Here is a 13,491-nt window from a genome sequence, read left to right on the forward strand (position 1 = left end):
TTTTTATTTCCTAATTCCCTAAGAAAGGGCAAAGGACCTTCACTGTGCCATTGAGGAAGGTTAACAAGTGTCTCCTGTTTGGGATGCAGATCATGCAGATGCCCTTCCTCCCAGAATACTGGAGCCCTCGTGAAGTATACGTGCTTCTGAATATTCCCCTCTCCAATTCCAGGATCCGGTAATCTACTGGATGTTGCAAAATATACATCCAAGTATTTTCTTAAAACAGCAGATAATAGAATTTTTAAAGTGTAAATACTTAAACTTGTTAGAGAAAAGCTGGCTAGGGCCACTTGATGGAAAATGTGGTGGGTAAACAATCCTTTCCTTTTTCTCTGCTCCAACTATTCATACCAGCATCAGACTTACTGCAAAAAACAATGAAAGTAGTTGTTCATTTAGAACAAAGATCAGTTTGCTTTTGTATTCTGTACCTGTAAGATAATATATTTCTTCCCCCAAGTTTTACCCCAGAACATAGCTTTCTGACCCACAGAAATTTCCCCCTCAGCAAGGTTCAAGTTTTTCCCTGTTGAGAAATCACCAGAGATGCTGTTTCCAGCCTGACTTGTTTTGAATGCTCTAGTGCCCCTAAAACTGAACCGCTTGCATAAAAGAGGGGAGGGTCATGAAAGCACACATTCTATAGCAAATCTTGAAAACACTTAGAAAATTGAGCTAAAAACAAAAAAAACAAAAAAACCTTATTCTTTTTCCCCATACTAGTACAAATTACCGAAGTATACATAAAATCCCAATTAAAACAAACAACTAAAACTCAGTCTGTGGTACTAATTGTTAATTCTTCTCTGGTCCAAATTCAGTTTCATTTCCATGGAGCATCACTATCCTACCCTCACTTCGCAATACTACTAGGAAGACTTGTTTGTCTATGCACTTTAAGCTCCTTGGGGATGGCACGCAGGAGCAAAAGTGACCATGGGAAAGGAACCTGGATTGCAGGGAGCATACTGAGGCAGTCTGCACGCTCTGCAGTTTAATCCTGACATCACGTTATTGAAATTGAAGATGGAAAACCCATATTGAGTCATTTGGTTCTCTCCCTTGAGGGCAGTAGATTGTGGTGGACAGTATATTATTTAGCACTTTGACCGGTTCTGTTCTAAACAGCCCTTCCTTGGAGGCTAGTAACTCAAACCTGGCAAGGATTTTATTACAAATGGAGGGCTTTCTACTGGTTTATCATTTCTTTCACAAAATGCACATTCTCCTGCTAAGGTACTAAAAAAATAAAACTTGCCAAACAACATGAAAACAGTGTGGTATTATAGAAAGCGTACGGAACACTAAGCAAATTGTCCCAAAGTGGTCCCAGATGCTCACTCTGACTTGCCTGGACAACAGCCTTCTAAGACTACTTTCCTCTCTACCTTCTCCTTGGAAGGAGGGGCTATACTCAAGCTCAGCATCCCACAGGAGTTGTGATTTCATCTCCTTTCCTTATGGTATCATCCCACAGGCCTCACGATCCCCAGGTGCAATTAATGTTCCCAAGCAACTCTCATAAGCCGCTGACACCTGCATCCAGACTGCTTGGTGCGCAGAGTCTGATTATTCCCCACGTGTGAGTTTCTTTCAGGCTCATCCTATTAGAAGGGCAAAGTGCACCCACTAGAAAGCAAACGTGGCATTGTCAACAAAGCACTTTGCCCTAGTATTTTCTCCATGGGAAAAATGGGAAAGTAGGAGACCCTTGTCTTTTCTCCTCTATGGCTTTGGAAGAGTCTGCCTTCCCTAACAGAGCAGATTCCCTAACGCGTACCATGCCCTAATCTAGTGCATGACAGAGAGCGACCCAGATGGGACCCTCCTTGAACAACAAGGATTGAGGACTTCAGAGCCAAACACTGGGCCAAATATGTGCTCTGCTGCTCATTAGTTATGTGAACTTCAGTTTCTTCATCTATCAACTAGAAATAATACCTATCCCAGATTCTGAGAGCTAGTGATAATATATCCTAAGTAAATGGTTACAGTTGGCACATTAAAGAAACTCAGTAAATGGTAGCTACTATTATTATAATTATTCTCAGTAGTAGACTTTTGAATATTTTTTACAATGTGTAACCTAAAATGTACAGTTTGATTTATTACGCAGAAATAAAGCTTTTAAATCCACAGAATAGATGATAATGATAAAGCATGGCTTACTGGTTATATGAACGAGGAAGAAAATAAAGAAATGTCCATCTTGTTTTAGGCACAGTAGTTCATCCACCCTTCTACTGTCAAGATGCAAACCCAAACACATGATATTCATGGAGACAGCAGCTCCAAGTCACTCTCAACGTCTCCAAATCTGGGATCTTGAGGGGTTTGATCTCCTCCAGTCACTTAACATTGCTCAGCAGGTTACAGAGGAAGCATCAGTCACCCCTAAACTCTAAGTTTTAAATGCTATGGAACCAGAAAATGTTAAATAGGAGAGTGAGATATGAAGGTATGAAGGAAGTATGAAAGTACATGAGCGTGAACATTCAAGAACATGAAGAGTGGGTGACCATCTTGCAGACAAAACAAAAATGAACCAAGCCTCTTTCTAATCACCATTAAGGCTGTAAGTGGAGCTCAGAGATTTCTGGCTTCATTCCTCAATCTCTTAGCACTGCTCCCAGGTCTCTAGCCATAAAGCTATGACAGAAGACAGACAATAGAGGATCATGAGTTTAAACAGCTTAAAATAAATTGGCATCAGGTGTTAAAGACCTAGATTCTTCTACCATGTTTGCAGCATCTCAAATGGAGTTAAAATGAAATCCAAGAACATGACACAGCGAGATATTGCCTACTAGAAACACAAAGAAAGCTGAAAGGGAAAGCAACCAATTAAGGGCTGGGTGCATTTTAACTAACCTAACTTACACAAAAAGGAAGAAGGCTTGACAATATAACTTCAGGCAATTTAAAGCATTTTAAATTGAATGAGCATGGTATTATGTCAAATCAATAAACTAATAATAAAGATGACATTTATAAATTTTAATATGCCAACTAACAGAGACTCAAAGTGTACAGAACAAAGACATACAAATGTATGGCAGAAAGTGATGTGTTTAAGCCACTGCTATCAATGTATAACAGATCCCAAATTCAAAAATAAAATAAGGACCCCCCAAAAAAGAATGCTATAGCTAATGAGGTAGAACTAACAGAATATGACAACTTCTTTATCTTAAAAGTACAAATCTCATCTTATTTCTTACCCTTGGTCCATGTACAATCACCAACTGTGAAAATAATATTATCAATCTATTTCAAGGAATTATTATGACAAAGGGCTGATAAAAATATTTACCCAAATGAACTGTTAGACTACTAAGCAATGGTGATGTACATGATGGCTTAACGGCTGACTGCATGCTTCACTAGGCCCCCTAATTCAGATATTTGCGTTTTAACTTTTACAACCTTCTGGGCCACAATAATAATTTTATAGTTTGCTATGGAACTGTACCAAACCTATAAAATCTGCAAAGCCCTCAAAGTTCCACATATGTGGGCTGTCACTGGTCCTAATAATTGCTCTCCAAGTTTTGCACCAGATTCTTAACAAATGAAAAACAAATATACCACGTGTGCATAGAAATAAATGAAAAGGACCTACCAGAAGACCGCTAACAGCACCTTCCATAATTTGGTATTTGAGTCCTTCGTAGACAGTTCTGCCCTTCAGTTCCCCAATCAACATGTTAAATAGGCAGCATTTTCAAAAATTATTGTCTGTATACCTTATGAATCTAAATACCAAAACTATTTCACCAGAACGGCGGGAATCTTTTCCATGTTTGCTGTGAAGGACAAAAATCACACAGCTCAAGCGAACCATGAGCGCGCACATTTAGGTGAACACCGGCAACAGCAGGATCCTGAGTGTGCAGACAGAACCGTAAAACTCACAAAGCTGTTAATTTTTCCTTCAAAGCAAACTTCTCAGGAGATTAGGAGCTGTTTTCCTTTTTCTTCTCTCCTCTTGTTGACATCTGAGCCATTATTGCTGCCGCCACCCCTCCCCACTAGTGAATCCGTTCACTGCATGAACTGGGGGAGAGACATCTTGTCCCCGGTCTCCTCTCCATCCACAAGTGATTTGCCAGAGCAGCAGAGCTCAGGAAGCTGGATTCACTATAGAGGTTATTTCGGTACCACAGGGGAGGGGAGCGGTAGGAGGGATAGAAGAGGTGATGGGCACCGAGCAATGTATGGGATTGTAGAATCACTACACTGTACACTGCATGTTGAATATACTGGAATTAAAATAAACTTGATTTAAAAAATTCAAGGATTATTTTGTGGACATGTTTCTTTGAAATACTGAGGAATAAAGTATGTTTCCGTGTGTATTTTAATGAGGCAAGTTAAGGACCCCTGCGGGTCACAGACTTCTCGAATAGCAAAGTATTGTGCCCTAAGACACAAAAGAACTGATTTATGAAGCCCTTCAGAAAACCAGTATTGTTTTTATCTGCTCTACAGACTAAATTTTCAAGGAAATACAACAACCCGTTCTCCACAAAGATATACACGTAAATGCCCATGAATACAAGCTCGTCTGCTACGACAATAGCAATAAAAAGCAAACAAAATGGGACCCAGACTTACCCTCCCCAGCTCTAAGCTGCTCCCTCTGGAACGGATTCAGAAAACGGCCAGATACAATTGTCTCCTATAAACTCAACCTCAAGAGAGTAGAGACCGACCCTGTAACTTCCTAGGTTCCTTACACTCGTCAGGAAATAACTGTGTCAATAATATAGCTCTATAAATCATCACCTTTGGACTTCCCAATGGACCTGGCTCCTTCGAGGACCGTGTGAGGAAAATTCGAAGCGGCGGACTTCCTTTGCGGCTCGTGCGACGGGAAGCGACCGCGCAGAGGCACGTAAGATAAGGGCGCAGGCGTGTTAGCAGTACGGCCGGACCGCCGCTCCGGCTCAAGATGGCGCCGGCAGGCAGACGCCGAACTCGCCCCCAGACACAACGCGTCTACCCTGCGGCCAGAGAAGCTTCCCTTGAGAAACCCTACGACGCGCCTGAGCGACTCCGAAGCACCCAGCAACCACACGAGGCGCACACAGAAGCAGAGTCTGGGACGCGGCTTCTAGTAACGCCCGGGGCAGCCTTCCGTCAGGAGGAGCGTGTCCCCGGCGAGGGGCGGTGTAACCCGCCTCGGACGCCCCCACTGCCAAAGCCTGCACCTGAGAGACGAGCCCCCAAAGCAGTTGAGCAAACCAGCAGGGCGCGGCCCCTCGAGAAGTCGCTCTGAAAGGGCTGACGCACACACTCACCTGCCCCAGGACCAGCCGACGCCCTGACCGAGAGGCACCGAAGACCAACGTGACTGAGGCGCGTTTGCTACTTGTAAAGCCTCCACATGAGGGGCAGACGGCGAGTTGAGCACACGTCTGGAGGCTGTAGCTGGCAGGTACCATCTTTTTCCTTTTTCTTTTTTCTTCTTTCAGGTGTCCTCTCTACCTCCTTCTTGGCCTGGTTCCAGCCTACAGGTGCCATCTCCTTCCCCCGCCCCCCCCCCCACGCTGCCCCTTTGCCTTATTGCATTCCGTGGGTGCCATGTTGTCTTCTCTCTCTGCCGCACTCCAGAGCGACAGCATCTTCCAGAAGGGAGCTTTTACCTGCGCCTGCTGCCCAGGGACACCCCCTTAATCACCTGGTCAGGGCACCAGGGGGGGCTTAATTAGCCCTTTTAATTACCCTAGTTAACCTTTCCAGAATCGTCTGAGGGTGGGCACTATCTTTGCGCTCTCCTCCGACCAAGCTCCAGAGCGCAGGTATTTGCCAGAGGGAAGGTTTTAAACGCATGTGGTGCCTGATTTTAAGTCTACTGCCTTGGTTTTTGTGGCTGCTGCCTAGGTGATGCCCCTTGATCATCTGGCTCTGAATGCCAGGGCAGGAGGGTGCACGTGTGTTCCTGGGTCCCAGGGGATTGTAACCACCAAAGAGGGTCCTTGGCAGGCTTCACCCCCAGGGCGCTGCACATACAGCAGACTGGACACACCCCCAGCCTTTCTGTGAAAGAGGCCTTTGTGCTTCTCCAGAAGCTTCAGGCTTAATGATGAGGGAACAGAAGGCCAGCTGAGGACAGAGCAGAGGCTGACTCCCCCCCACAACCCCCCCCCCCATGGGATGTAGGTGACATTCCTCAGGTACTCCTGGCTGCCCTAAAGGACAAAGAAGCAGTTAACCTATAGGGACCACAATCCTGCAAGACTTGAGTCTCCCTCAGTTTACAAATGTCTTAGTTTACAAGAACGAAGCATTTCTACCAATAACCTAGCTTCCGGAAGGGAATGTAGATACAATTAAAGGTCCTTATAATCTGCAGCCTCCAAGAAGTTCCCAACTATCTTCATCTTAATGCCTTACTAGAGGGGTAAACAACCTGAACTTGACAATGGCAAGGCCTCCAGTGTCCTGCGAGTCTTCTTTAACGTATGAAAGCACTTTCTCAACCTCCCTTTTCCTTACCTCCCCCAACCACTTGGTATATAATCAGCCCCCCTCACAACCTGGGGCAACAGCTCTTTCTGCCCAAGGGTCCTGTCCCTGTGCTTTAATAAACCACCATTTTGCACCAAAGATGCCTCAAGAATTCTTTCTTGGTCGTCAGCTCCGGACTCCACCCCACTGAACCTCACCTGTATCTCACAACCTCATCATTAGGGGCAGGTTTCAGGGCTGGCACACTTACAGGGGGCTACAGAGATACTCCAGGGAATGGAGGCTATGGACGCCATCTTTGCGCTCTCCCTCTGCCCCCCCCCCCATAGCTTACTTGTATCTCCGAGATAGGCATTCATACACTCCTCTGGAACCCCAAATTTTGCCACTGCTATCCAGGGGACCTCCAGATCACCAGACCCTGGGGGCCACCAGGGTTGACAATTGTGGTCCCACAGGACTATATATATTTTCATACTTTAAAAGCTGCTACCTAACAGTCTGGATTCCAAACATTCTGAATCTAGGTACTGAATGTTATCCTTCCCTTTGGGACACTGACTGGGCTTGGCACACCCTCAACTACAGGGTTGAGGGTATACTGAGGATATAATAGGCGCTTAGACAATCACAAATGTTTGAGACACAACCTAGAACTTGGGCAGGGTGAAACAATGAGGTTCATGTCCAATACAAGGTTAGTTCTTCAAAACTGAGAGGTGGCTATTTAATCTAATGCATAGAAACTGATGAGGTTGTGGGATACAGATGAGGTTCAGTGGGGTGGAGTCTGGAGCCGACGACCAAGAATGAATTCTTGAGGCGTCTTTGGTGCAAAATGGTGGTTCATTAAAGCATGGAGACAGGACCCGTGGGCAGAAAGAGCTGCTGCCCTGGGTTGTGAGGGGTGGCTGATTATATCTGATGGGGTTGGGGGAGGTAAGGACAAAGGGAAGTTTCAAGAAAGTACTTCCATATGTTAAAGAAGACTCACAGGAAAGTGGAGGCCTTGCTATTGTCAAGTTAAGGTTGTTTACCCCTCTAGTAAGGCATTAAGATGAAGAAAGTTGGGAACTTCCTGGAGAACATTACACTGTGGCCATTTCAAGTATCTGTCTATGAGCTGCAGGTTATAAGGACCTTTAATTGTATCTACATTCCCTTTTGGAAGCTAGGTTATTGATAGAAATGCTTTGTTCTTGTAGACTGTTAAAACATTTGTAAACTGAGGGAGGCTCAAGTCTTGCAGGATTGTGGTCTCTATAGGTTAACTATTTCTTTGTCCTTTAGGGCAGCCAGGAGTGCCTGAGGAATGTCACCTACATCCCATGGGGGGGGGGGGGGGGTTGCGGGGTGTCAGTTTCTGCTTTGTCCTCAGCTTGCCTTCTATTCCCTCATCAGAAACCAACACAGAGAGTCAAGAAAAATGAAAAACAGAGGGATATATTTCAAATGAAAGGATAATATAAAACCTCAGGGGAAAACCTTAATTAATGGAGATAAATAAGTCACCTGATTAAAAAGAAAAAGTTCAAAAGTAATGGTCATAAAGATGCTCACTGAAGTCAGGAGAAGAATGAACACAGTGAGAACTCCAACAGAGAGAAAATATAAGAAAGTGGTGAAAACAAGTCACAAAGCCAAAGAATATAATAACTGAATTGGAAAATAAATCCATTCCTGCTTAAACCCCAGAAAGATGGAACAACATAATGGAAAGCCCAGTTGTCTGCGGGTCAGTCGACCCAGTTCTTCAGCCCTGTCATCAGTTGCTCCTGAGTCCAAACCTACCTTTGTCAGGTGGGTGTTAAACCAGATATTTTCATACATGCCTCATAGAGTTAATACTCTTTGCTTTGAACGTGCTACCAAATAGTTCCCAGGACTCTGTCTGTAGTTCATCCAGCAAATAGAAAAGTAGGCTAAAGACACACAGAGAAGTCAACCAGGACAGAAGACCGTACCCTTCTCTGCTGATTGTCTCTAGTATCCTCTCTTCCTTCCTTCTGTGTGTCAGAATGATTGGAAGAATTAGAGGCATTCACAGAAAAAAATGTCTTCATGGTCTATTTCTCACCTTCGACAAACAAAAAGTTATGAGTTGTCCTTTATCATGTCTGGTATTCAGAAATTTATGTTCCAATTTTGAGGCACTGTGTATGGAAGCATAAGCTATTGAATGCAATGATAGCCCACACCTGTTGCACTGACCTTCCAGTTCCCTTCCAAGCTCAGGTACAGCCATTAACTTAACACTGTAATTTATGTGCCTATGAGAGTATCTCAGACATCCCAAATTATGGACATGAAGTGTGCTGTGAAGAGCACAGTGACCCTGAACTCTTAAGACATCCTAGAAACATAATGGATAGGCTGGTCTGTTATGATTGTGGTAAATAAAGGGTTTGTCTTGCTCTGGGAAAGCAAGCAGAAGCTATAACTGCCAGCTGGCATAATCAGCTTTATCATGGACTTCCCCAAAAGGGGAAGTTTGAAACCATCTTGCCTTGTTCGAAATCTTAGTTAAGTTTCTCCGTAGACTCCAGAAGAGTTTTAGCCTATGGGAAAAAGACATGAAGTGGATTATTTTTCATAAATCTAACCTTAAGCACAATTATGCTTATTTATTAGTTCAAGAGAAGAAATTAGGCACCAGGTCAGATGTGGCTTCAGATGATAACTGTAACTTCACTGCTATAGCCACTTGGGCAGCCAATTCTGACATTGCCATCCATTCGTGAGAGACACACATCTTATCTCTCATAGAAAAGTTTGGGTTACACCACAAGGTTGGTTAGACATTCCCCCAAGGGCTAGGAGATGGTGCCCCAGGGGCACCCGAACTCGTAGACCCATCTTCAAGCTTCACGTCTTTATTTTATCACGGGGTTGTCAGTCCTCAAAAATCACCAACTCTAGAAGTCCCACCCCAAGCAGGAAACTGCCTAATGAAAAGTAACATAATCGTGATTTTTTAGGGCATGATTACAACTCATCTTCATGTTATTATTACCATTTAAACTGTTTGATAATACAGCCTTATTTTTTTCTGAGTTAAGATATTTACTAGTGTTTATACAAACAAGCTGCAACTGCTAATTCAAAAATAGGAAGGTCTTTTCTTCAATAAGAGTACATTCTTAAATGGGACTCTATTTGAATAAGAATTCCATACAAATAGAATACATACTTAACACAAGAAAGCGAGGAAGAAGGATTTTACATTACACAGAACAGACATTCAGTTGGTTCAATCATGGTGAGTTACCCTTCCAATCAAATACTTTTTATATTTATTACAAATATTGCAGTCAGTTCAGTTTATGTCAATAACCACACAATTTTAACATTTAGCAGCATGAAGCACACTTAACACATTTCCAAAAGGAAATGTGATACAGTCTTCATTTCAGAGGGGCAGAAGTGATTGAATGACTGTCTGCTTTTCAATGTTCCGACTAACCATCCATTGCCTCATCAAGGCCAATGCCTTTGGTTGCTGAAGTTTTGAATAGCTGCCATTTTCAGTCCTTCCGTTCAGGTAACCCAAGTGAACTTGCCATCTCTGAGGGAGTCATGTCCTATTCCATGTCCTGTTTACTTGCAAACGCCACCAAAATGGGTTTTCTCAGCTCTTCTTCCTCCAATATGGCAACTAACCCAATACTTGGGATTGCCAATCCGTCTCCATCACAACTACATACTACAGAAATGATTGCATCTGTGTTTGAATAATAACATCCCCTGTATGGCCTGATACTTGCCTGTCCTCCGAAATCCCAGATGTGGAATGTAAGGCTCTTGTATGTTACCGTCTCAACTTTAAATCCAGTAGTAGGAATAGTAGTAACGACTTCTCCAACCTGTAATCTATACAAAATTGTATTTTTTCCTGCTCCATCTAATCCCACTCCAGCTCGGGCTCCTGCTCTGTTTCCAGCTACCCTCTGCCATCGGCTCCCTCCAGCTCTGGCTCAGTTTCCTGGGAAGTCAGGTATGCCAGCACCTTCTGTGTCAGAATGGCCAGTACAGCCTTATTTTGACTTACAAGTCTCAAAGGTATTCTTTCAGGTTAACAAATTCTACTTTATTTCAGCTCAAAATATTTTTTTTTAAGTTTAGGATAAAATAAGTGGCATCAGGGACCACATAACACCATTCTAGGGGCTGACATGAGTAACCAAATTTTCATTTTATCCTGTATCTTCAGAAATCACCCAGCCATGTGAACACTTTAAAACAACAACCTTTAAAAATTAAATAAATGCATAATCAATAAATCAATCAACCTTTTACTGGAGATGAATGCACCAATATATATAATATGGTTGGGTTACAATGATTTTTATTTTATTAATGCTTTTCTGTATTTTCCAATTTTCTAGAGTATAAAGAAAAGTTGTTATTGAAACCGTAACTACCTCTTGAAAATATACACATTTAATACTGTGAAATTACTATTATGTGGAACATTCTAAAAAAAAAAAAGATAAAGTTCCAACCAGCCCTGTGTTTCTATTCTATACATCAAAACCACTTAGAAGGTACCCAGTACACAAATGCTCTGAGACCTCCTCAGGCAGCAGTTAAGTAAAAAACTTTAATTCACCAATTACAACAGGAAAAACTGAATTATAGGATAATTGATTTGTCTAAGATGCACAGGGACTTTTGGGCACTCTTGGGAGAAAAAAACCCATGCTTCACTCCTATGCTTTTGACCACTCCACATTTTGCTCTAAGACTCTCTGTATTACCCTTAGCGAAGGCATGGTATGGAACCACACTAAAAAAGTTTTGACTTCCCCACCGGTTTTCCTTCCCTTTTCTTCTTAATAAATTGAAGTTTGCCTTTGTCATAATTATGCAACCAGTGGAAAGACTTTTAAAAAGCTATGTTATAAACACATAAAAAGCGTTGCTGGATGGCTCAGTCATTAAGCGTCCACCTTCGGCTCATGTCATGATCCCAGGGTCCTGGGATTGAGTCTCACGTCAGGCTCTCTGCTCAGTGGGGAGCCTGCTTCTTCCTCTACCCCTCCCCCCTGCTCATGATCTCTCTCTCAGATAAATAAAATCTTTTTAAAAAATAAGTAAAAATAAAAAGTGTTGCTGCAGGGTGCCTGGGTGGTATGGTCAGTTGGGCGTGGGACTCTTGGTTTCAGCTGGGGTCATGATCTCAGTGTCCTGATCTCAGGGCCCTGCACTCAGCATGGAGTCTGCTTGGAATTCTCTCTCTGGATTCCTCTGCCCCTCCTTCTTGTGCTCTCTCTGTCTCTCTCTCAAATAAATCTTTAAGAAAAAAAAAACTGCTTTTGTTCCTCAGAACATCAAATAATAAGTCTAATATTTTCATTGAATTGGCACTTGGTTTGACTTATTTCCAAATTGGCTTTTTTTGTCCTTTGATATCATATAGAAACAACTTTAGAAGCTGATCACAACTAAATGTAGGATTACTGATGTAGCTGTACAGGAAACCCAAAAATTGATATCCTGATGAAAAAGATTCATGCATTTTTACAAGAATAGGTAGCACTTAGCATTTAATATGTGCCAAGGGATATTAGCACTTTACATACATTAACTCATTTAATCCCTGTAAAACCAAAAGAAAAGATGTATCATTATCCTCATTTTAAAGAGAAACTGAGACAAAGAGCAATTAAATAATAGCTAATTAGTAAAGCATTAAAGAATTGATTTGAGGCAGTCTTGGTCTAAGACTTGCAGTGTTAACCACTGAGCTAGAACTGTACCACCACCCTGCAAACAATGCTTTGGTTTATTAATCTTCTCACTGTCTAATGTAGTGATCAGGACGATGGGCTTTGGTGTCAAACTCGGGTGTTCATGCCCAGTCTGCCACTTACTATCCTTAGACAAGTCACTTTATTAAGTAAATATCCTTGCTTCATTTTCCTTAATACTTAACTTTTACATGATTGTCATAAGGGTTAAATTAGATAATGTCTGCAAAGTGTTCAGCCAGCATAACCACACATTAAGTCTCCCATGAACGGTTCTTATTAGAATTATATCTACTTTCTAACATAAATTTTGTCCTTAAAGATGAATGCATTTAAAATGTTTACAGTCAAATCAGAAATTTTCAAAGAAGAAGACAGATTCCCTTGTTTCAGAACCACAGAAGAGTCAAAAGCCAAGATTTAGCTATAGTTGGAAAGTTTTGCAGATCTCAAGTGAGTAGCACTTTCATCTAGTTCTTTTATTTCAGGGCACAGGAAATACCCTTACTGGAGTGTTTTCCAACTCTTTTTTTGCTGCCAACAGGCAGAAACACAAACAATGCACTGCTTGTAATCCTTGCCTCAAGAGATCTGTGAACAAAATGAAGAAACAAAGAACTGGCAAGGACTGTGCTGGACCAGTTCAATACTACACTGTTTTTGGAGTGAGGAGAAAAAAGAGCAATTTCTTCCATGAGAACAGCCAATGCATATTATTGTAGTGAAAGTACTTAAACACACAGAATAGAGACAGAACATAAAAAACAGCAAATTGTTTTAACAAAAGAATGAACTCATATGGGGAAAAAAGATGCTCTGGTTTACTTCTGTACCAGGAGAGCAGAGATTAATGCTGAGAGGGAATGTCTAGCACAGGGTCTGTCATGGAATAGGTAAGGAGGTCAGTTAACATTTACTAGTTAAGGAATAGGAGAATTTTCTACACAACAACCAAAACCTTCTTTCAGTAAAGACAATCACATATTTGCTTTGATTTGCTCTTGGACATCTGTCTTATTCAACCACAGTCACAAAGAAAGGAAGTTTGCTTATAGAAAACTATTGCCAACATTTATAACTATTTGTTCTGTTAATATATACTTCAAAACTTCAAATTTCATGGAGAAGAAAATTATTTTCTCTATTGAAATTAGTAAACTTTGCAACTTTTTGCTGAATAATTCTGAAGACTGCTGAGTGTACAGAGTTCAGAGATCAGCAGAGATGATGGATACAAAGTTGATCAGATAGTTTTTGTTCCCTA

The 13,491-nt window shown here is 41.9% G+C and overlaps 1 long non-coding RNA gene and 1 pseudogene across 1 annotated transcript in view; both read right to left on the bottom strand.

Annotated features, from left to right (window-relative positions):
• The window catches only part of LOC125283702 (uncharacterized), a 407,951-nt gene extending 403,089 nt beyond the window's left edge, over positions 1 to 4,862 (bottom strand). Inside the window, exon 1 of the long non-coding RNA XR_007191697.2 lies at positions 4,792 to 4,862. This is a non-coding gene — a long non-coding RNA (uncharacterized LOC125283702). The remainder of the gene's footprint in view (positions 1 to 4,791) is intronic.
• Positions 4,863 to 9,846: 4,984 nt separating this feature from the next.
• LOC113247704 (ADP-ribosylation factor-like protein 1) overlaps positions 9,847 to 13,491 on the bottom strand; it is a 77,665-nt pseudogene continuing 74,020 nt past the window's right edge.

Source organism: Ursus arctos, unplaced genomic scaffold (assembly GCF_023065955.2).
Source record: "Ursus arctos isolate Adak ecotype North America unplaced genomic scaffold, UrsArc2.0 scaffold_27, whole genome shotgun sequence".
In the NCBI taxonomy this organism is placed as follows: domain Eukaryota; kingdom Metazoa; phylum Chordata; class Mammalia; order Carnivora; family Ursidae; genus Ursus; species Ursus arctos.